Source organism: Schistocerca gregaria, chromosome 7, assembly GCF_023897955.1.
Source record: "Schistocerca gregaria isolate iqSchGreg1 chromosome 7, iqSchGreg1.2, whole genome shotgun sequence".
Lineage (NCBI taxonomy): Eukaryota > Metazoa > Arthropoda > Insecta > Orthoptera > Acrididae > Schistocerca > Schistocerca gregaria.
Genome location: NC_064926.1, coordinates 48,664,696 through 48,690,310, shown reverse-complemented (window position 1 = coordinate 48,690,310; position 25,615 = coordinate 48,664,696). Strand labels below are relative to the sequence as shown.

Genomic DNA, 25,615 nt, shown 5'->3' with positions numbered 1-25,615 from the left:
GAGCCATAAAAAATGAAGCCTCATTTAACGTAAACGTGAACATGAGAGAAGGGACTCTGAAATGGTAAGCTCTCCGGACACCCACAGATGATTCGTTAAGCCTTCACACGTGGCGCAGCGGTCGGGTCTCACGCTAAAACCGCACGCACACTGCCTCTACACGAGCGCAAGGCTGTAGCGACCAGCGGGGCAGCTTATGTTTCAAGCGGACATTGTATGTAAACATGCATAAATGTAAGGACCTGATAGAGTGGCAAAAGGGGGCAGTCTGCTTGGCCATGCTCATGGCCGTTGTAATATGTCTGGCTTATTCAGCCATCATATTAGGCTCCAGGAAGCTATTCCCAGGGCAGTGGAGATGCAAGAAGCATAGAGATGACACAATGTGGTACCGGTGAGAAATTCGGTATCATTCCGTGAGAAAGACCGCCTGCATGATGCTACTGCTCTGTGATTGGCTGCTGTGTTCGGCAGTAGGGCGCAAAAACGTTAAACTTTAGCTGTTATTATTAATTAAATCTGTCATCCAAATTACTTCATTTTTTTAAATAAACATCTCTCAACAGCCTGCTATCAACGAGTCATTTCAAAATTATTAAAATTAAAGTATTACTAAAACAAAAGACTGACGATATTACTGCCGATGCACTTCGGTGACGTTCGGGTCACGCCTTGCTGGCTTGGCGCGCGAAGTGTCTCGGGCAGTCCAGCTCTCCAGTTCTGACCGTTCCAGTAGACAAACATGTTGTCTCTTATAGCAGTATTTGTTTCATGCAATTTTATTTAGTACAGTTCTTACCGTCGCTAGGTGCAGACATGTTGTCTGTAATAGTAGTATTTGATTCATGTAATTTTGTTCTCCAGTTCTGACGGTTGCAGTAGACAGACATGTTGTCTGTGGCAGGATGTATTTCATGTCATTTTAGCCAGATATAATGACTGTGGAAAGATATGTTCAATACGTTGTGATCAAGAATAGTTTCTCGTGTCTATATCAATGAAAACACGAGTGGCATCCCAAATGAGTTATAGTTTATTCGTAGCAGCAGTTCCTTGCGAAGTTAATTTCAGCCTCAAGAAAAAGAATCCACGGCCTGCGTGCTGTTTTCTGCGCTGGGGACATCATCATCATGAAGATAGCAGGTTAGTGAAGTGTACAAGAACTTATGTATTCCACAGAGGGCAGTGGAAACAACTAGGCACCTAACGTGTACTGCATGGACAGTACAAATGTACTCAGTGACACGTCATCTGCAGTAATGCAAAGGAGGTAATGAAAGATGAAAGTATTAAAACTGTCTCAGTTTTATTGCTTTTTATTGCCGTACCTTACGTTGTGTGAAGTTGTTGGATTTGTTGCTGCTTCGCAGTGTACCGTTCATCGTGTCTACGGCCAGCGGTGTTACACACGGGGCCACGAAATGCGACGTCCCAGTGCTCAAATCGGTGCATAAAGACAGCAACAGTAAAGTTCGTCAGGCTGTAAAAACATGTGATTCTTGTTGTAAACACTCCCCCGCCCTATTACATCTCGGCTGGCCGGAAAAGTAATCTGGCTTGGAGACCACAGAAAAGCAGTGGGACATATTGGAACACCAGCGAAAACGCCGACATCACCATTCCCGCAGTTTGGAGGAATTATGTGATCAAATCCTCAGCGAGTGGCTTAACCTGGATGCAGCGTACCTGCACAACATTGTGGAGTCACTTCCTATCCGAACACAGTCAGTTATCAAACCTGGGGTGGACCAACAAGATATTAAATGATGCTTGTAATGATTTCTTTAGCCGTGGCTAATTTTTTGTCCTCTGAGGCTATGAAATATTTTGCAAGTGATGCACACCATGTAGGATACGGTTACAAACCAACTGAAATAATCTACACTACTGGCCATTAAAATTGCTACACCAAGAAGAAATGCAGATGGTAAACGGGTATTCATTGGACAAATATATTATACTGGAACTGACATGTTATTATATTTTCGCGCAATTTGGGTGCATAGATCCTGAGAATCCAGTACCAAGAACAACCACCTCTGGTCGTAATAAAGACTTCGATACGTCTGGGCATTGAGTCGAACAGAGCTTGGATGGCGTGTACAGGTACAGCTGCCCATGCAGCTTCAACACGATACCACAGTTCATCAAGAGTAGTGACTGGCGTATTGTGACGAGCCAGTTGCTCGGCCATCATTGACCAGACGTTTTCAAATGGTGAGAGATCTGGAAAATGTGCTGACCAGGGCAGCAGCCGAACATTTTCTGTATCCAGAAAGGCCCGTACAGGACCTGTAACACGCGGTCGTGGATTATCCCGCTGAAATGTAGGGTTTCACAGGGATCGAATGAAGGGTAGAGCCACGGGTCGTAACACATCTGAAATGTAATGTCCACTGTTCAAAGTGCCTTCAGTGTGAACAAGAGGTAACCGAGACATGTAAAAAATGGCACTCCATACCATCACGCAGGGTGATACTCCAGTATGGCGATGACGAATACACGCTTCCAATGTGCGTTCACCGCGATGTCACCAAACACGGATACGACCATCATGATACTCTAAACAGAACCTGGATTCATTCGAAAAAATGACGTTTTGCCATTCGTGCACCCTGGTTCGTCGTTGAGTACGCCATCGCAGGCGCTCCTGTCTGTGATACATCTACATCTACATCTACATCTACATGACTACTCTGCAATTCACATTTAAGTGCTTGGCAGAGGGTTCATCGAACCACAATCATACTATCTCTCTACTATTCCACTCCCGAACAGCGAGCGGGAAAAACGAACACCTAAACCTTTCTGTTCGAGCTCTGATTTCTCTTATTTTATTTTGATGATCATTCCTACCTATGTAGGTTGGGCTCAACAAAATATTTTCGCATTCGGAAGAGAAAGTTGGTGACTGAAATTTCGTAAAAAGCTCTCGCCGCGACGAAAAACGTCTATGCTGTAATGACTTCCATCCCAACTCGTGTATCATATCTGCCACACTCTCTCCCCTATAACGCGATAATACAAAACGAGCTGCCCATCTTTGCACCCTCTCGATGTCCTCCGTCAATCCCACCTGGTAAGGATCCCACACCGCGCAGCAATATTCTAACAGAGGACGAACGAGTGTAGTGTAAGCTGTCTCTTTAGTGGACTTGTTGCATCTTCTAAGTGTCCTGCCAATGAAACGCAACCTTTGGCTCGCCTTCCCGACAATATTATCTATGTGGTCCTTCCAACTGAAGTTGTTCGTAATTTTAACACCCAGGTACTTAGTTGAATTGACAGCCTTGAGAATTGTACTATTTATCGAGTAATCGAATTCCAACGGATTTCTTTTGGAACTCATGTGGATCATCTCACACTTTTCGTTATTTAGCGTCAACTGCCACCTGACACACCATACAGCAATCTTTTCTAAATCGCTTTGCAGCTGATACTGGTCTTCGGATGACCTTACTAGACGGTAAATTACAGCATCATCTGCGAACAACCTAAGAGAACTGCTCAGATTGTCACCCAGGTCATTTATATAGATCAGAAACAGTAGAGGTCCCAGGACGCTTCCCTGGGGAACACCTGATATCACTTCAGTTTTACTCGATGATTTTCCGTCTATTACTACGAACTGCGACCTTCCTGACAGGAAATCACGAATCCAGTCGCACAACTGAGACGATACCCCATAGCTCCGCAGCTTGATTAGAAGTCGCTTGTGAGGAACGGTATCAAAAGCTTTCCGGAAATCTAGAAATACGGAATCAACTTGAGATCCCCTGTCGATAGCGGCCATTACTTCGTGCGAATAAAGAGCTAGCTGCGTTGCACAAGAGCGATGTTTTCTGAAGCCATGCTGATTACGTGTCAATAGATCGTTCCCTTCGAGGTGATTCATAATGTTTGAATACAGTATATGCTCTAAAACCGTACTGCAAACCGACGTCAATGATATAGGTCTGTAGTTAAATGGATTACTCCTACTACCCTTCTTGAACACTGGTGCGACCTGCGCAATTTTCCAATCTGTAGGTACAGATCTATCGGTGAGCGAGCGGTTGTATATGAGTGCTAAGTAGGGAGCTATAGTATCAGCGTAATCTGAAAGGAACCTAATCGGTATACAATCTGGACCTGAAGACTTGCCCGTATCAAGCGATTTGAGTTGCTTCGCAACCCCTAAGGTATCTACTTCTAAGAAACTCATGCTAGCAGATGTTCGTGTTTCAAATTCTGGAATATTCCATTCGTCTTCCCTGGTGAAGGAATTTCGGAAAACTGCGTTCAATAACTCCGCTTTAGCGGCACAGTCGTCGATAACAGTACCATCGGCACTGCGCAGCGAAGGTATTGACTGCGTCTTGCCGCTTGTGTACTTTACATACGACCAGAATTTCTTCTGATTTTCTACCAAATTTCGAGACAATGTTTCGTTGTGGAACCTATTAAAGGCATCTCGCATCGAAGTACGTGCCAAATTTCGCGCGTCTGTAAATTTTAGCCCATCTTCAGGATTTCGCGTTCTTCTGAACTTCGCATGCTTTTTCCGTTGCCTCTGCAACAGCGTTCGGACCTTTTTTGTGTACCACGGGGGATCCGTTCCATCTCTTACCAATTTATGAGGTATGAATATCTCAATTGCTGTTGCTACTATATCTTTGAATTTGAGCCACATCTCGTCTACATTCGCATAGTCAGTTCGGAAGGAATGGAAATTGTCTTTTAGGAAGGCTTCTAGTGGCACTTTATCCGCTTTTTTAAATAAAATTATTTTGCGTTTGTTTCTGATGGGTTTGGAAGAAATGGTATTGAGCCTAGCTACAACGACCTTGTGATCACTAATCCCGGTATCAGTCATGATGCTCTCTATCAGCTCTGGATTGTTTGTGGCCAAGAGGTCAAGTGTGTTTTCGCAACCATCCACAATTCGCGTGGGTTCGTGGACTAACTGCTCTAAATAATTTTCGGAGAATGCATTTAGGACAATCTCAGCGTCAAGGGTAACCGCAGCCACGGTCTCTGAGCTGATAGTCTATGCTGCTGCAAACGTCGTCGAACTGTTCGTGCAGATAGTTGTTATCTTGCTAACGTCCCCAACTGTTGACTCAGAGATCGAGACGTGGCTGTACGATCCGTTACAGCCATGCGGATAAGATGCCTGTCATCTCGACTGCTAGTGATACGAGGCCGTTGGGATCCAGCACGGCGTTCAGTATTACCCTTCTGAACCCACCGATTCCATATTTTGCTAACAGTCATTGGATTTCGACCAACGCGAGCAGCAATGTCGCGACACGATAAACCGCAATCACGATAGGCTACAATCCGATCTTTATCAAAGTCGATAACGTGATGGTACGCATTTCTCCTTGTTACACGAGGCATCACAACAACGTTTAACCAGGCAAAGCCGGTCAACTGCTGTTTGTGTATCAGAAATCTGTTCGAAAGTTTCCTCATGTCAGCACGTTGTAGGTGTCACCACCGGCGCCAACCTTGTGTGAATGCTCTGAAAAGCTGATCATTTGCATATCACAGCATCTTCTTCCTGTCGGTTAAATGTCTGTAACACGTCATCTTCGTGGTGTAGCAATTTTAATGGCCAGTAGTGTAATAAATGCTGTGGAAGTGTGGTCTCCTTTCTTTCCGCCTCTGCTTTTCATCTGTTCATTGCCACTGTCCGTTCTCTACGACATTAAGCAAAATACAACAAGGAAGACCACAACCAGCGCCCCCATGTTACTAGAAAACGACAGTTTCAAAACACATCATTCTTTTAAATTGCCTCGGTATCTTATATATAGCTTTTAATTTTTTATTGTAGTTTTTCATTATAGACTATTGTAAAGTGATTATTGAATTTATTTAAATTTTCGTTATTACTTCACAAGTCTTCAACTTTTTCCAATGTTACTGTCTTCTCGTATGTCCAATTTTCAACATAGGTTTAGCTGTTCTGCAGTAAGAAACCTCAGTTAAGACGCTTCGCTGTACTTCGCTTGTCCTTTGTAACTCTTTACACGCTTGATATAACACAGTAGTAACAGTAACTGTTGGCAAACAAACAAATTGAGTCGAGGACAGTCCTCGGATTGTGACAGCAAGTCTGGCATGAGGAGCCAGTATATCAGGCTATTTATGAGCTCCAGCCATCGCTGCAGAGCCACTTTATAACGCAGTCATAATCAGTGGCAATTCATACTCGTTGACATTAATAATATCCCCATTACAAATAGCTTTGGCAACGTTGGCTGGAACATACCTCAACACTCTTTACCATGTTTTATTTTTTGCCTTCATGTGTGTTTTACACAAGAAGCCGTATGGCGACTTACACTCCTGGAAATGGAAAAAAGAACACATTGACACCGGTGTGTCAGACCCACCATACTTGCTCCTGACACTGCGAGAGAGCTGTACAAGCAATGATCACACGCACGGCGCAGCGGACACACCAGGAACCGCGGTGTTGGCCGTCGAATGGCGCTAGCTGCGCAGCATTTGTGCACCGCCGCCGTCAGTGTCAGCCAGTTTGCCGTGCCATACGGAGCTCCATCGCAGTCTTTAACACTGGTAGCATACCGCGACAGCGTGGACGTGAACCGTATGTGCAGTTGACGGACTTTGAGCGAGGGCGTATAGTGGGCATGCGGGAGGCCGGGTGGACCTACCGCCGAATTGCTCAAAACGTGGGGCGTGAGGTCTCCACAGTACATCGATGTTGTCGCCAGTGGTCGGCGGAAGGTGCACGTGCCCGTCGACCTGGGACCGGACCGCAGCGACGCACGGATGCACGCCAAGACTGTAGGATCCTACGCAGTGCCGTAGGGGACCACACCGCCACTTCCCAGAAAATTAGGGACACTGTTGCTCCTGGGGTATCGGCGATGACCATTCGCAACCGTCTCCATGAAGCTGGGCTACGGTCCCGCACACCGTTAGGCCGTCTTCCGCTCACGCCCCAACATCGTGCAGCCCGCCTCCAGTGGTGTCGCGACAGGCGTGAATGGAGGGACGAATGGAGACGTGTCGTCTTCAGCGATGAGAGTCGCTTCTGCCTTGGTGCCAATGATGGTCGTATGTGTGTTTGGCGCCGTGCAGGTGAGCGCCACAATCAGGACTGCATACGACCAAGGCACACAGGGCCAACACCCGGCATCATGGTGTGGGGAGCGATCTCCTACACTGGCCGTACACCTCTGGTGATGGTCGAGGGGACACTGAATAGTGCATGGTACATCCAAACCGTCATCGAACCCATCGTTCTACCATTCCTAGACCGGCAAGGGAACTTGCTGTTCCAACAGGACAATGCACGTCCGCATGTATCCCGTGCCACCCAACGTGCTCTAGAAGGTGTAAGTCAACTACCATGGCCAGCAAGATCTCCGGATCTGTCCCCCATTAAGCATGTTTGGGACTGGATGAAGCGTCGTCTCTCTCGGTCTGCACGTCCAGCACGAACGCTGGTCCAACTGAGGCGCCAGGTGGAAATGGCATGGCAAGCCGTTCCACAGGACTACATCCAGCATCTCTACGATCGTCTCCATGGGAGAATAGCAGCCTGCATTGGTGCGAAAGGTGGATATACACTGTACTAGTGCTGACATTGTGCATGCTCTGTTGCCTGTGTCTATGTGCCTGTGGTTCTGTCAGTGTGATCATGTGATGTATCTGACCCCAGGAATGTGTCAATAAAGTGTCCCCTTCCTGGGACAATGAATTCACGGTGTTCTTATTTCAATTTCCAGGAGTGTATATACAAATGTTTGTTAATGACGATGAGGCTGAAATTGGCGAACAGCAGATACAAGTATTACATGAAGTTTCTGCCTCTTGGCATACATTTCTTCATTTGGACAGTGTTTTATCGATTGGAACCTAGTTGTGAAGAAAGCGACTGAAATAAATGCAATAATTATATGAAAATTAACAAACTGCCACACAAGACCTTGTGAAGTATTGTAGGACAGCACACGGCTACCAGAATACATAAGGGCCGTTATTGTCCACATATATATTACCTGGTAGATCGAAATACGTAACTAATTACAGTAAACTATGACACAGGAAGACACACACAGCATTATTAGGAGCACGAAAAATAACTTCTAAGTTACTACATTTAGATGCAGGCTATTAGCTAGAATTAGTAAATTGTCTTTATGTTTGAATTAGACACAAAGTGCGATTCAATTGTCAAGGTGTAACTCCTGTAATACTAGCTGGAGAAGTAACACACAGTCATGCAGTTAAAGGATTCAAAAACTGCGCATTTTGATATACCAGGAAGCTCTGTATATCATTAACTTAAGTTTTTGATATTTTAGATTATATTGATGTTAGCGTTCTTTAAGTGGGTATAGAATGTAGACGGTATGTCCTCGCAAATTCTCTTATGCTCTTGATATCTTATACTGAAGCTGTCCATCTAAAATTTGTTGCAATCCTGACATTCGATTTCGTACATGCATGGGTTTGTGTATACTAGTTACAGGTATCTATGTTGGTTATAATCTTTTTTACGTTTCTCTGCAGCCGGCCGCGGTAGCCGTGCGGTTCTGGAGCTGCAGTCCGGAACCGCGGGACTGCTAGGGTCGCAGGTTCGAATCCTGCCTCGGGCATGGGTGTGTGTGATGTGCTTAGGTTAGTTACGTTTAAGTAGTTCTAAGTTCTAGGGGACTGATGACCACAGATTTTAAGTCCCATAGTGCTCAGAGCCATTTGAACAATTTTTTTGTTCTAGGCGCTTCAGTCCGGAACCGCGCTGCTGCTACGGTCGCAAGTTCGAATCCCGATGACCTCTGATGTTAAGTTCCATAATGCTCAGAGCCATTTGAACTTCAATTTCAAAATGAGATTCTAGAGCCCTATTTTAGCCAGCATTTCAGACAGCAGTAGGAGAAATGGACTTGTAGGCAGCCGCTTCGATCGTCATTGTGGAAGAAATTTTCAGCAGCGGTATGTCTCCAGCGAGAGGAAGCACAATGCAGATGCTGATCAGCAGACTTTGTACCAACGTCATGGATTCATTTTGAAACTTCTCTGAGTATCTGATCAAGTGAGGGAAGTCGTAAGAGTATGGCAATCCCTCCGTCGAATGCGGAAGTTAAGCCCGACTTCCCTAACCGTACAACCCGAGAGGCAGTTCGATACGAAACACGAAAACGCTACTTTTTTTGTGGGAGGAGTTCTTGAACACTGTTTCCCGAGAACAGTACTACCACCACGAATATTGCTGCATAGTTTTTTCACTCAGACTGGTCTGCATTTATTCCCTTCTAATCGCAACCAAAAAAAGTGTCCGAACATTAGACTTGCGTGTTCCCTCTCATCTTAAAACACAGCAGCGTCTGCCAACGATGTCCTTTTTTTTTTTTTGTAATACTTCTGCGTTCGATGATTTTGTTATAGAAGAAACCAAGGGTTTCACAGCTGTTTAGAGCGGTATGCACCGAAACACTCTTTCAGCTGGACTCTAGACGAACTGTCGCTTTGAACAGTGTGATAGGGCGACCGTACTGGAACAAGTTATGCAAAATTTCACGAGACTAGCATTGTAGCTAAAGCGACTAATTGTCGTACGTGCTTGTATTAAAGCAACAGAAATTTATGCACACCATAGTAAGTTAACAGAAACGGAGACTGAGCTGTAGCAAATAACTTTGGATGCCCACTTTGCGCAACGAGAAGCACTCCAACGATCGATTACTTGCAGCAGGTAATTATGGTTAATTATTGATTATCATTAACTAGAAAGAACACATCTATCAACAGAATTCTTACGACATTATCCGAGTAGTTTCCGTGCGCTATACAGGGTGATCAGAAAATGTCTGAAAGTTATGTAGGGATGTTGCAGGGCAGGTTGTACTGAGACGTAAACGTTAAGAAAAAAAATCGATACGTTGCGCCCTTTCCGAGTTATTCAGCTTGAATTTAGCCAATCAGGTCGTCGTGGACGCAAATTCAAGTTTCAGCTGACCAAGCGAAGCACTCTGTGGGCAACGCCGCTCGAATGCGAGAAAGCGACGCTCCGACTGGCTGATTTCAATGATAAATAACTCGGAAACGGCGCAACATACCCGACTTTTTTCTTCACTTTTATGTCTCAGTACAACCTGCCATGCAACATCCCTGCAAGCGTTTCAGAGATTTTCTAACCACCCTGTATAAAGCGCATAAAGACCCCGTATTTCTTCATAGTTGCCAGTGTTGCATCTCAGAAGTTCCTCGCATACGCGGATGAAACGAATGTGTACAGTTTCATGCCACGGCATTTTAACATAAATTATGTGTACTCATTGTTATTTTTTTTAGTAAGAGTCTGACGATACGTATAACGTGCAGCTGACGTGAACAAATAACGAGTGCCCTAAGCAGTTCTTTCATTTTATAAATATATGTTAATTGATATATACGCAAAAATCCAGTATGGGATTCACATTAATTGATTCAACCTCAGAATTGTTGAAAGTTGCACATCTGGAGGAGGATGATGTGACGGACTTGTAGAGCTTACTTACCCCACCACCGACCATGATGACGCCCGAGTCTCTGCTCTTGGATGGAGATATTCCAGTTTCACCTGACGTTATAAAACTAGTGACATAAGTATTGAGTCCGAAGAAGTCGGCTGAACCTGCAACAGAGTTTTATTTCTGCTATATATAAACAGTTCGGAAGAGATCATTTCCTTGAGGGGTTCACATATTAACATTCAGTCAAAGCTAAAATCTAGTTTCTTAACGCTTAGTGCTCGTATAGTATTAGGCAGCTTCAGTGCTACATTCACAGTTCACCTAAAGACGTTGAAGCATCTCAATGAATAACACTAAACGTTGCGAAAAAATATATGTAACAATAACAACCATCACATCAAGTTAATTCAGAATTTACTTTCACACTATTTTTTACTTATTATGTTAGCTGCACTCAGAGGTGATTGCTGTGGTAATTACAGTTAATCCTTAATCACCTCAAATTATATTTCAATTAAGCAGCTGCAGACATATTTGCAGTGACTTCTTTCTGTGTAAATAAGCTGCACTAACCTGCTTCTCAAAATCCCTAGAATAATGCAAAACATATCTAACATAGCACTGCAGTAGTGTCGGAGAAGGAAGATCTGTGACAACTGGCAGCACTTTTGCCACTCTTCAACTATGAGGCGCAAACGTTGCAGGTGAAACACAATAGCCACCTATACACTGGCAAGCAAAACATTGGGAGCGCTGCCCGCCGCTACGTTCTGTCTCGCCTGGTAGTGCTGTGCGCACTTGACGCGCTACTAAATGCATATAATCTGAGTAGACACGGTCGGGGGATCACCCTAGCGAAGAAATGGCCTGCGAATGAGGAAATCCATTGAGATAAAGGACTTTGACGAATGGCAGATTATTATTACGCAGAGCCTGTGAGTGACTATCGGCGAAGCTGGTCGAATGTTCACGTGCTACTGTCGTGAGCATCTACGAAAAGAGGTAGAAGGACAGTGACACTACCACTAGGAGCCAAATGGTCCGACGTCCACGACTCTTTACAGAAGGTGAGGTTCGGAGGCATGTTTGCTCTGTAAAGTAGGACAGATGGCGATCTCCGGCATCTCTGCCGAGAAAGCACAATGCTGCTGCATGCACAAGTGTTTTGGAGCACATCATTCGTCGTGCATTGTTGAACATGGAGTTTCGCAACAGACCACCCCTACGTGTCCACACGTTGACAGAACGACATCGTCAGTTACGACTGCAGAGGGCACAGCACTAACGGGATTCGGCTGTCGGTCAATGGAAATGGGACATTCAGGTTTTTGCTACGTGAGGTCGCTGGTCGTCTCCATAAACGCCGTCAGCGAGGTGAACGGCGGTTCGAATTGAGCGGCGCGCCACTATCACAGGCTGGTGGGCGCAATGTTATGCTATGGGAGACACCCCCTGTACTAGCATGAGACCTGTAGTAATCGAAGCCATGCTGACAGCTGCAGATCACCTGCGTCCCTTTACGCTTTATGTTTTCCCAACAGCGATGTCATCAAATTCAAGTGGCTCTGAGCACTATGGGACTTAACATCTCAGGTCATCAGTCCCCTAGAACTTAGAACTACTTAAACCTAACTAACCTAAGGACATCACACACATCCATGCCCGAGGCAGGATTCGAACTTGCGACCGTAGCGGTCGCGCGGTTCCGGACTGTAGCGCCTAGAACCGCTCGGCCACCTCGGCCTGCGCGATGTCATCGTTCAGATTTATAACTGACTGTGTGTCTGAGCCAGAACCATGTTGCAGTGGTTTCAAGAGCGTTATAGTGGACTCACGTCGATGTCTCGGCGACCAAATTCGCATGATGTAATTCCTGTAGATCCCATTTGGGTCGTTATCCGGCGACCACGTACGTTAATTAGCGGCCCGTTATGCGAATTACATGACCTGTGGATAGACGTCTAGTGCCACATAGTTCCACAAATCTACAAACCAAATATAGGATCCTTGATATGCAGAGTCACTGTTGTATTTCGTTCCAAATATGGACAAAAAAGCTATCAAGCAGGCAGTAATATTGTTTTGGCTCATCATTGTAGAGTTGCAATGAAACTGAGGGGTATCCTTTAGGTGATAGATTTAGGTGGGAGTGAGAAGTGACCACATGACCCACGACAACCGTCAAGGATCGTTTTTCGCCGACTCTGCAGTGGATGAAGTCGCAACTGAATTTATTGTTTTCAAATGTTGTCCTGTTCGACTCTTGGTACAGTACTCTTGCAATTACCCTGATTACTAAGAGGATGAACCAAAGTCCAACGGCCAAGAAAAATTGTAACTATGAACGATTTTGAATTTTCGTCGAGATATTGTGTACCCTCCGAAAATACCACCAGGTATAAAATTGGAAATAACTCTTAAAAGATGGGCTTCTGGGAGGAAGCAACACACTGTGAGCTGTATGAAGTCATATTCAACTTCAGGAGACTGTCATTACGTGGTGGAGGGACCCATACCCGCCTGGACTTAACACGAGACATCAAATACTTTAACATGCAAGAGACAGCAGCGCTAAAGCTTAGTGGCCCCCTTACATCACGGGAGGGCATAGGACGAATGTCTTCAGGACGCTACATATCGTTTCTGCGGAGATACTGAAGAGACGCACTATCTGCTGCCTCCTACGTCTCACGCATGGCCAGAGGAAGTTGAGTTCCATACCATTTGTGCTTGCAGAAGCAACATTGATTTCTACACGGGAGTTGTTCCGTCTCCAGCCGTTGGACATGAAAGTGACATCACTGAAATAGTGCATGCTTCTGCACACTGGTCGTCTTCCTCCTTATGGAATGGAAAGACCCGCTCCTTACTCCACCTGCATGCCACACTTTCTTGCTACAACAACCAGCGAGACAACATTTCTATTACTACCAAGGATTACGTAGGCGCCCAAGTCATCTTGCATGGGCCATCTGTGTTTTGCGGTGCAGTTTTCAACTTCTCTCTCGCTAACAAGGATATGAAGAATACGGTAACGGCTGGGTCACCGTTGCTCTTGTACGTGGACCAAAAGTCGATCAAGAATAAGGGCTAGATAATTTCAATTCACGTGATGTCATCACGTATCCTACATACAGATTTGTGAAGTTTACAACAGAGATAGGGGTTCATCGTATTACATGTCGACTATGCCTTTGGTTCTCAGGACAATCAGCGAGAAATTGACGGTAGAGGAGTGAGCATTTTCTCTTAATACCATTTTGAAACAAGGCATGTAGTATTAGAAGTCTTATCATTTCCGCACGCATAACAACAGCGGTACAAACTGAGAACTAATCATTGACGACTATAAAAGCTAGGAGATTCTATGAACAGTGCCACTAGTAATAACGAATTCATTCAGATACCATATAGCATAAATAAAACAACGTTTGTATTTGCTGGTGCACAGTCTGTAGACATATTTTTCCTGACCGTCAGTCCAGAGCCTTATAGACATCAAGTATATCTAACTTATTTCCTGTCCATTCCCAAATTCTCAGGACAGTTGAGACTTTGAGAATGCATCAAGGCTACGTAGAGTTTCCATTTTATTATAGATTATTTACTGCGTCACGAATTTCATTACGGAACGCCATTACATATTTAACTATCATAGTTGATTTACATGGAAAATGACCACTTACTAATTCACAGATTTTTTTGTTGGTACTGTGACTTTCACAATAACTACTATTTATATTTTTTTAGCAAAAGAATAGTATTTGTCCAACAATAACTGGTTTCTGGCAAAAAAGGTAATGATTTCATCTGTTGGTTATCATTTGAGACTTCAGACTGCTGTTCAGCTGGTCTCAGAAACTCATATTGACATCATGATATACTCTTGCAACCCTCTAGACAAAGTTCATTAACTAGGAATTATTCTTGGCATGTTCCACATTACGCTCGACGGCGCGCTACGAAAAAGTCTTGGAAGCTAACAAGAGGTATTGATACTTAGGTCGGCGATCTCTCACTTTTTGTCCTTGTCAAACAAATACTGGCAATGACAATTTCATCAAGTTGCTACCACCCGATTGTGTATGCCAAAAAGAGGGTTGGAGGTTACGGACCTCCGATATACAGGATGTGGCATTACGTGCAATAAAGATCCAGACGCACCAAATGTTGGGCGTGATAAATGCTTGAACTACATGAAAAATTTGATTCTTCATTTCGAAACTAAAGAAGATGAATCTGAAGAGTAAAAATATTACTTACATTGTTATATCTGATGCTCTGTTGAAGAAATAACAATGTCAGAAGTTCTGTATTGAGCATCAATGGAAAATGTAGCTGTACAACGGCAAATGCTTACCCCTGATGTATCCGATCTGCTCTTAAGTGAAAGTTGGCAACCGTGATCGGGGTCGCCCTTCTGCTGCACTGTTAGCATCTACCCTCTGACGCACTACAGCTGGGTAATCGCCGTCTTCAGTGTCGATGGGATGTGCGTAGATTCCAGCCTGATGAACACCAAAGAATATACATTTTTGATATTTTGTAACTACACAAAAGGATTTGCATATGAAAAACGGAATGCTATGACATAGGGTAAAATTTTATGTGGCATGTTGGAGGAACTGAAGAATTCGGTGGATATCAACTATTGGCAGTTAGTGTTGTTTCCTTAACTGAAGTAGGATCCCAGGGCTTTCAACTGGAAGCATTTTAAGTTACTACATTATGCCGTGATATTCTTCTTGGGTACGTAGCCAGATCTTGAATTCAAGCTGAGACAACGCTTCTGCGCTGCACTGGGCTGCCATCTTCAGGTGAGGTGCTGCTGGAGCCTGCTGCGCAGCCGGTGTCCCTACACGGACCGGCAGAGAGGAGTCTGCACGTGTGCCAACTGCTGCAAGCGCTGCCCCACTGCAAAACATACAGCAGTCCAGTCAGATTAAGCGTGTACCTGACAACTGGCAGCGCTGTTGTTGACTTTCAGCTGCATCGTGCTGACGGCTGCAGACGAAGACGCTGTCTGTAGAATTACAATGACACTGAGGAGCTCCATAGAGACGTTTACAAAGTTGCCTTACCTCACTGGTTGATTTAACCGTACCCCATTGCAGCAGCTGCCAGCGATTCTCTTACGCCGATTCCTCTATAGCAGCGCTACCAGTCGTAAAGGGAAATAAAAACGAAGAATCACTACCACAACTCATCTTTAGATCTTCTAAACGTTCATGGTGGTGTCTGTTTGTTCTATATCGTGTCTTCCTACCACTTTCGCGCAATCTGAGCGTGTTTTTTAGGGAATTGACTAGTTTGAACCTGGGACCTGTTCCTGGTAAGGAGACGCCAGACCACACATGACATGTAGAATTCAGAAGAGTTCAGTGAGACTAGCGATGATATAACCAAATACTTAATGATCTCAGCGTCAGCTCCACTGCATTCCCTGTAAAATAATCTTAATACTAATTAAATTTAGTGGAGAGGGTTCAAGGCTTTCCTATTTTTAGTTAGCTGGTAAAATAACGTCGAAAAAGCAGTTAAGTTTACCAGTGGAAATTTTATTCTACTCACAAAACATCGTTTATAAATTGCACTATTGATAAAAGGAAATGTTTTAATACAGGATGGTAAAAATCAACTGGGTTCAACAAAAATGTGAACGAATATTCCCTGAATGGGTTTCCAAGTTCTACAATCGATCGAAGGATGACCTATGCCATATCACATCTATAATCTAGGTTTAAATTAAGTTTCACAAAAGAGAAAACCATCAAAATGGTCTACAGTGACCCTCAATTATCTGTAATTACTTATCTAACTTGTCGTAAATTACAGTGGCTGATGTGGCTTCTCAATAACTATATAACAGAAAAATAATCGCGTTTCAGATCTTTACTTCAAGTGGCAAATGTGAACACCATGAGTTTTAATTAACGATCGACACTAGTATTACGCCAAAAGGGGGTGTAACAGATGAGACTTCTGCAGTTCTGAGTGAAGCCTTATGCGCTCAAAAATTCGGCATCGCGTGCGTTCATTACCTTGTCGGTGTTTAGGCAGCGTCAGGGCAGCGGCGGGCAGCACAGCTCCGCTCACCTCGCCATCTCGGAAACAACTCTCTCTAACTTCTCCTTACTACAATTTACCGAAGTTGGTTTAAAAAAAAAAGAAACTATCTAGCTGTGTTTTCATCTGACCAATCAGGGTCTCAATGTTAACCTTAAGCTCTGCCTACAGAAATTCTGTCTATCCAATGAGAAACGTTTTACTTTTCGTGGTGGGGCAATGTTTTTAAAGTTTGCAACGCTATACCTGCAGCTGGTGTGATCCTTTTTGCGTTATCGCAAGATCTATACTGTTTTTCTGGAGGGCTCTATCTTTTAACATGGGCTGGGGGGTGGTCCTTGACGTAACAGGACTCCAAACACTCTCACGCTAAAACGTGCAGGTTGTGTGCCCTAGTGGTTAGCTGGCGACGTGGGTGTCCAGTCCGTCCCTTATCGTAGGGCCTCCTAGCTTAACACGGTTCTGCTCTCGGCTTCTCGTTTCTTCCCTCGGAACTGCGTTGGTCTCACGGTGGGAAGGTACGACATGCATTTAGGCATTCTTGTATTAGTCTGTGGTATTCCATTTGCTCACTCGTTACTCGTATTACTTTGGTTAATTTAATGTCACGATTTATTCGGAGCTATGTGACATACTACTGGATTTGCTTATCATGTCAGGGTTTTCACGGAAGGTGTTGGATTTGTCTGACACCTTACAGTCCTTAGACCCTTCTGGCAATGAAGCACGTCGTGTTTTAATGTATGTCAGCACTGGATCCCACGACTTGCTGGGAGTATACAGCCCTTGACCCAATTAACATGATCACTAGCCAGACTAATTTCAATGGACTGTTGCAGAACACAGTCCGAGGTAGAAGAAGCGGCAGCAATCATCTGTGTCACATTAAGTTTCATTGTCTTTCCCTTGGGTAACCAATGCTCCACCATGCCGATTTTTTTATATTCTTGCAACATTGTGTGGTGGTAGTGGTACTGACACCTGTCCTCAACAGTAGGAATAGTTTGACAAACGTATGCCTAACCACAGTGCCATGGAATTTTACAAAACAGGACTTCTTTAACACCAGATCACCCGTGTCAGAACCGGAAAACGCATTAATCGTGACAGGCGCGTGAAAGACAGTCTTGTTGTTAAATTTCTTAAAATTCTCCCTATTTTAGCTGGTAAGCTCCCAATGTATGGTAGGAAAGCAGCTGATGTCGACTCACCTCGCTATAGTTGCAGTGAAGATATGAACATGGAGGCATGACCGATCCGCCTCTCAGAGAATCTCTTCCACTTAAATACAGAATTTAGGAGTTCAATTTCCTGTGTAAAGCTTTCCGTGTTTGGGGGAGTGGTCTCAGAATCCCTTTGCGTTGCATGGTGTGTGATAGCTATATTCATTCAGGAAGCGGTCAATATGTACAGGTTTGGAATAAATACTATGTCTCAGAGTGCCATCGTTCTGTTAGCAGAGATGGGAGTTTTCCATCAGTTTCCACATCCAGTTTGAAGGGAATTAAAGTGTTCGAAGGAACAATGAAGGACATCGGGTCTATGTGGCCAAACTGAAACAAGTTGTCAACATTTCTCTAGAAATTTCTTCATTTTGAGGGTGCTGCCCTCTAAAAATTAATTAGCAGTGGAGGGGCGTAAGGGACTACACATAGCTAACCGGTTAGTTTGTTTATGATATTTATAATGAAATAAAAAGTAAATTGTTATAACCACAAATAACAAAATTCCAACATTTCCACATTGAGATTTTCACTGATTAAACTATTCTTCAAGTGGAGCACAAGAATGGACAACGACGAAGCTTCGATGCATTTAAATGCCAAATACATTAAGTTGAGTTGGAAATGTGATGTACGTGTTTGCCGACGAAGGGACGAAGAACATCCATATACACTCCGGGAAACGAAATAAGAACACCGTGAATTCATTGTCCCAGGAAGGGGAAACTTTATTGACACATTCCTGGGGTCAGATACATCACGTGATCACACTGACAGAACCACAGGCACATAGACACAGGCAACAGAACATGCACAATGTCAGCACTAGTACAGTGTATATCCACCTTTCGCACCAATGCAGGCTGCTATTCTCCCATGGAGACGATCGTAGAGATGCTGGATGTAGTCCTGTGGAACGGCTTGCCATGCCATTTCCACCTGGCGCCTCAGTTGGACCAACGTTCGTGCTGGACGTGCAGACCGAGAGAGACGACGCTTCATCCAGTCCCAAACATGCTCAATGGGGGACAGATCCGGAGATCTTGATGGCCAGGGTAGTTGACTTACACCTTCTAGAGCACGTTGGGTGGCACGGGATACATGCGGACGTGCATTGTCCTGTTGGAACAGCAAGTTCCCTTGCCGGTATAGGAATGGTAGAACGATGGGTTCGATGACGGTTTGGATGTACCATGCACTATTCAGTGTCCCCTCGACCATCACCAGAGGTGTACGGCCAGTGTAGGAGATCGCTCCCCACACCATGATGGCGGGTGTTGGCCCTGTGTGCCTCGGTCGTATGCAGTCCTGATTGTGGCGCTCACCTGCACGGTGCCAAACACGCATACGACCATCATTGGCACCAAGGCAGAAGCGACTCTCATCGCTGAAGACGACACGTCTCTATTCGTCCCTCCATTCACGCCTGTCGCGACACGACTGGAGGCGGGCTGCACGATGTTGGGGCGTGAGCGGAAGACGGCCTAACGGTGTGCGGGACCATAGCCCAGCTTCATGGAGACGGTTGCGAATGGTCCTCGCCGATACCCCAGGAGCAACCGTGTCCCTAATTTGCTGGGAAGTGGCGGTGCGGTCCCCTACGGCACTGCGTAGGATCCTACGGTCTTGGCGTGCATCCGTTCGTCGCTGCGGTCCGGTCCCAGGTCGACGGGCACGTGCACCTTCCGCCGACCACTGGCGACAACATCGATGTACTGTGGAGACCTCACGCCCCACGTGTTGAGCAATTCGGCGGTACGTTCACCCGGCCTCCCACATGCCCACTATACGCCCTCGCTCAAAGTCCGTCAACTGCACATACGGTTCACGTCCACGCTGTCGCGGCATGCTACCAGTGTTAAAGACTGCGATGGAGCTCCGTATGGCACGGCAAACTGGCTGACACTGACGGCGGCGGTGCACAAATGCTGCGCAGCTAGCGCCATTTGACGGCCAACACCGCGGTTCCTGGAGTGTCCGCTGTGCCGTGCGTGTGATCATTGCTTGTACAGCCCTCTCGCAGTGTCCGGAGCAAGTATGGTGGGTCTGACACACCGGTGTCAATGTGTTCTTTTTTCCATTTCCAGGAGTGTACATTTCGCCAAGTTGTAGCTGGGTAGGCCCAATTTACTATCAGTGCGGTGTAATGGCACTCTTTCCTTGTGAATTTGGGGCAAATCATGCAATATTGATACAAGAACAGTACCAGGCCAAGATCTTATAACAACATCTCTAGACATGAAGTTCTTTTTTGGGACTGAAAAGATCTACCATGTTGTCGTTTCAGTAGGGCAGGCATGATCATTGAGTAAGGAAGCAACTGCCCCCCAATGACGGCTGTGGTATTATTTTCTCTGATCGATCGAACAGCTGCCCTTTCAGCAGGGAAGCCCGCAGCAACGTGTAACAACCTTGTTACCTGACCTCTTTTGCTGATCCTGTGGAAACTCGTCACAGCAGAAAAGAAAAATCCCTTAATTGGAATAGTCTTCGAAGTAGGAGAAACAAATTAAGAATTTTTTTCCTCGTAGTGTCACAGAGGTATCTTGTCGCTCGCTACTTGTAGGCTTAGTAACTATTTGTCGATATGAGATGCCGTCTGATGGCCTGAAAAAAAAAAGCACTCAGATTCTGAGAATCCTCTAACGACAACGTCCTTATGCGCCCAGCGCTGCCATCAATAAATTCCCATGGTGCATGCGCTGAGAACTCCCCGCTGGCCTGTATATGGGGACGCTGGGTCCAAAGCAGCATTAGGTGGACGAGGCTCAGCAACAGCAGCGTCTCATCTGAAGACGACTGTCAAGTGGGCCATCGATAGAGGTCTGCGCGGATAAGAAAAGTGCAATCCACATCCCCAAGTTCCTTATCCGGATCCTCATATATTTAAGTTTTGAATGGGTAATTAATAGTAGTAGACAGCAGTACTTAGAATTATGGTGGGTAATGACATAGTTATTGTTAGGGTGCCATTTCTGCGACAACGTAACTACTTTTGACTTCTTAAATCACAGGAAATTCTCTATACTTACTCTAAAGCAGACCATTTCAATCAGGAAAGCTTTGGCGCTCCGGAGCACACACAGAAACGGCTCGGATCTCGTGAGATTGTAAACGCTACTTAAAAACATAAAATTCAATGTAATAGTACTAAATCATGGAAATACATGTATAAAAACAATTATATTTCGCTGCTCTTGTGGCATGGTACCTGAAAATGACGATGGTTTTAAACTGTTACTAGCACATTGCATCATTTACCGACAGTTTTTTTGTACTCACTCCTTGGATGTGTCAAATTTTGAAGCCATTCATGTCAGCTGATGATTATATTATAGCTTACGCTTTCAGTCCTCGTCATTTCCAGGTGAAAATATTTACAGTTTTAGGCCTACACTGCAAAACGCTGGCGCACCTGTGAAAAAGTTAAACTGCCAGCAATAATTGAAGTTGTCTGGAAGAAATAACTCGTCTTCCGAAGAGTGACAACAAAATCAGTGGTTATAGAAATTAGGAGTCCATTTAGCTTTAGGTAAGAATACGATTGAAATCTCGAACCTCATCTTTTGACTGATTTATCGAATTAAGACCTAGCGACAAATGTCTGTTTAATTCTCAACTAAACAAAGTTTTTCACACTTTCAAACATCCTCAATATTGGTCTAAATTAGTAAGACAAAATTTACAGTAGATTTCGCAGTTAATACATTCAATGTTAAAAAATAATTTGTTTTCATAGTTTAATGGAACTGCAAACGATTTCAAGAAGTCTATATTAAAACCACTGTCCCATAACTTCAAATGTTAGGCACTGTTCCCTGTTAAGCAATACCGAGTTACAGTTAAAATGTTCAATTTTGTTACGAATTTCAGCCCTTATCTTTACTAACTGGCTGGTAAATTAAAAGACACATTATTATTTTGGATGATTTGAATATTTTGTAAGTTTTCAATGTGATCTGAATAATCTTTCACGGGCTATCGCAGTCACAGCTTGTTGGTGGTCGTGAGCCGTAGTTTGAAGTCCTACTCGTAATTAATTACGAGGCCAGCCGTGCGACCGCTCCGACCGGGCTGTTTCACTGTTCACAAAGAGCGACAATGCTCGGCAGCTATAAATGTTACTGTAGTGCACTTTGAATTTAGGTAGGCACTTATGAGATCATCATTACCTAGTTTAATAATATTGATGTGTTAGCTGTTGAATGTTCTTGTTGCGAAGAGTAAAAACTTAAAATTGGGCTCTTTAATATGAAAATTACAACAAAACAAATTGATTGTTAAATATTTCCTTCTTTTACCTAATGCTACTTAAATGTTCTTGTTGGGAATAGTAAAAACACTAACAATATGTCGAGGAAATTCTTTACTATAAATACTCACAGGCTTCAGATTAAACATTTTCATCTTCTCCTTGCTTCTGATTCAAATTCTGTAAAAGAAAGAATCAGATGAAAAAAATTGTAACTAATTCAGATAAGCCCAAAAACTACAGTGAAGTAAGAGAAGCTGTACAAGTACCTTTTTACTTTGGAAGATTACTATGCAGGAACATGATGTCATGAATCGTCTGTGGCTTCAAAGACGTACGTCGGTCCTGCATTATTTGTCCCGCAGTAGAGAAGCTTCTCTCAGATGGCGCGCTGGACGCTGGAATGCAGTGCACGAAGTATGCGAGTTTGGATAGACGCGGATAGACGTTTTCACGTCCATGCCACCAAGATATCAGGTCGATACCTTCCGAAAATTGGACTTTATCATTCGTATGTCTGAGAGTTTCATCTGACGCAAAGTCAAGATCTCTCGTCGAATCATCTTCTGAGGAATCTTCAAATTCATTAAAAAGTATGTCAGACTTCTGTTTTCTTTGCAGGAATTCCAGATGTTGTTTTCTCCTTAACTTTTAACTGTGGACAGTTTCTCGCAACATAATTTTTCGATTCCTTTACAACTTCATCTTTTTAGGCACTGCTAAGAAATTTTAGGTTTTTTATTTTGGATTCAAAAACGTTGCAAGTTTATGGGTTACTGTTATGTCCCATTTGCTGATTAAAACAGATCTGGTTGTACTCTTTAAATCTATCAGAAATGGGCTGTCGCCATCATTTTTTCCAAGGAAGGAGAGAAGTTTTAACTTCCACAGTACACATAAATAAAGCGTAGGGGTTTTGGAGATCACAAGAAGCTATTTTAAATGGTGTCAGAAAGGTTATTATATCTTCCAACATCCTCTTGTCTATGGAATCAATCAAATTATTTTGATTTTTCTCTGACAAAATTGACAGAACTTCAAACCATTGTGAATTAATAGACTCAAACATAAACGTATATGATCGCTCTAAACTTGTAGTTATAGCTAGATACCAGTGGCTACCAATTTTAATTGTATATTACAGCACTGAGGATGGTCACTAAGTGACTAAAAGTCGATTTTGCTGACAATAAAACAACAAAAAAGGTCAATGCTGATTTTCTTTCCAATTCTAACCTCTAATTTTGCTCTCAGAGTAAGCGAATACCTAAATCGGAGGTTTACTTGCAGACTGATAGGCAGAGGCTCAGCAACGCTGTGGCCAACACGTTGTTCTGATACGAGGCTCTTGGACTTCTTCCCTTGATACTTCAGAGTGTATTCAAGTATGCTATTTCTAGAAGAGTTAACCAATTTCCTTGGACGTGTATGACACGAAAAGACTATCAACGTAAAATAAGAGAGATTTAAGCTCAGACGTAGTCTTACCAACAATCATTCTACTGGAACGTGAAAAGGTGTGTGTATGGGGGCGGGGGAAGCGACAGTAGTAAACAAAGGACATACTGTCACACAGTGCAAGGTGTCCTGAGGAGTACACATGTATGGTAGTCCAAAGTTAGAACTTGACTGGTACAGGTTAAAAGTTAGCGACACAGCTGTAGCAGATACCGTACTTACTTCAAACTGTTGCTGTCGGTCAGCGGCTTCCAAGTCTTCTGTCGAATTTGTTGCCGGTTCGTTTCCCTGCATACTCAGCGTGATTCCTACGCTGCCTGCAACAGATTGCCATTTGGATCATCACTGAAATATACTATGCAGAACTACTCGGCTTCGATGTCAGGTTAGCATCAGAATTTTTTATCCTGCCGTTTTTTCACTTATTTCTCCTCTCGCAATATTTGTTAACATGAAAAATGCCTAGCTGTGCAGCGGATGGAGTACACATTAAACTGCATGTCTGTCTACATCTGACTGGACAAATGAGTTCGACGTTCGCAGGAAAGCAACACCAAATCTTTGTATCCCACTGGTTACAAACACAAGTTGCTCTTTACCGTCTCGACAGACGAATCCACTACCAGGTGCTCGGAGTAAAGCTCAGACTGGCGGAGAACAAGTCGACATATGGCACAAGCTGGGACAACAGATAAATTCTTTTCCCAGCGTATTTCTTCTTCCAGTAATTTTTGGGCTTGCAGCCGGATCCCATCAACATTCTGCCACGATATTTCGGCTCAGAGACGTCCGGCCATCGTCAGGTGAGTAGACGAAGTACTGAAGAGACCTTTTTTTTCCTTCGTGTGGGATGTTACTTCACAGCATCACCGGTCGTTGGCGTTCTAACTGTGTTGGTGAGACAGGGAATTTATTCACAAGGCAGTGTCGCTGCGTCACTGCAATACACTCTGGAGGTGTGGCGGTAGGACTTGAAGTCCCGTACCACCCTCCAACGGTGACAGTACTAACGAAAGGTAGGCAGCCGTGGTGGGCGTACCAGGCACAGCGCTAGTCCTGTTCGGAAGCCGATTCCTTTAGGATGGTCAGCGGAACCGGATGGCGATGCCAGAGACGTGGACTTGTAGTCCCACCTTGGCGTAGCCCATGGACAGTACCCCGAAGCGCAGCCACTTTCTCATAGAGCCGCCGCGCGTTGTTGCGTGTGGTCTCCTTGAGGGGGACGATATCTGCTTCCTCATGGAGAGTCACAATCCGCGTGAATGGCCGTGCGTGCAGGCTCCACCTGAGAACCTTGTTCGAAGAGACCTGATGCAGTCATGGTATTTATAGTGAATTCCGCGCGTGCGAATCATACTGGCGAGATACGGAACATGCGTTTGGAGGCGACATGCGCGAGGCATCCTGGTAGCCTGTGCTGCCCTCAGTGGTGAAGTAAGAACAGTCTAATCGCTGAGTATCGACTGAGCATGTCTATTTCGCTGTGATAATAATTGGATTCCACTTTTTATCCAGCTGAAAGCCGTTATCACGGTTCATTAAATTGTCTGCAGGACGTATTTCCACGGATCTTTAATTAAAGATTCCCAAAAGCTGGAAACTGGTGGTAAAATTTTGGTGTTACTGTAATCCATTGAATGTCCCATGGTTCGAATGGCTCTGAGGTCTACGGAACTTAACTTCTGAGGTATCAGTCCCCTAGAACTTAGTACTACTTAAACCTAACCAACCTAAGGGCATCACAAACATCCATGCCAGAGGCAGGATTCGATCCTGCGACCGTAGCGGTCGCGCCGTTCCAGGCTGTAGCGCCTAGAACCGCTCGGCCACCCCGGACGGCGAATGTCCCATGGAAATGTAATGTTCTGCTAGTGCTGATTTTAAGGGTTACCACAGACGGTTGTGTCTTACGTGTTCTACACAGCGTTCCTGGGCCACACTCACAGGGAATTTTATAAACACCAACTATCCTGAATTGTAAATCGTCTTTAACGGATCCGACTAAGGCCCTGTTATTTGCTGGTGGCCGGAAGACGACATTGATATTCTCCCTAAGTAATCTGCCTATTTTAGAAGATAATTTCCCGGCATATGAAAGGAACGCAAGTGACTTTTAGTCATCAGACTCCTCAGAGCGT

General features: G+C 44.4%; 1 pseudogene; it reads right to left on the bottom strand.

Moving 5' to 3' along the window:
• Positions 1-25,615, bottom strand: part of LOC126281842 (myrosinase 1-like) — a 106,082-nt pseudogene that overhangs the window by 15,682 nt on the left and 64,785 nt on the right.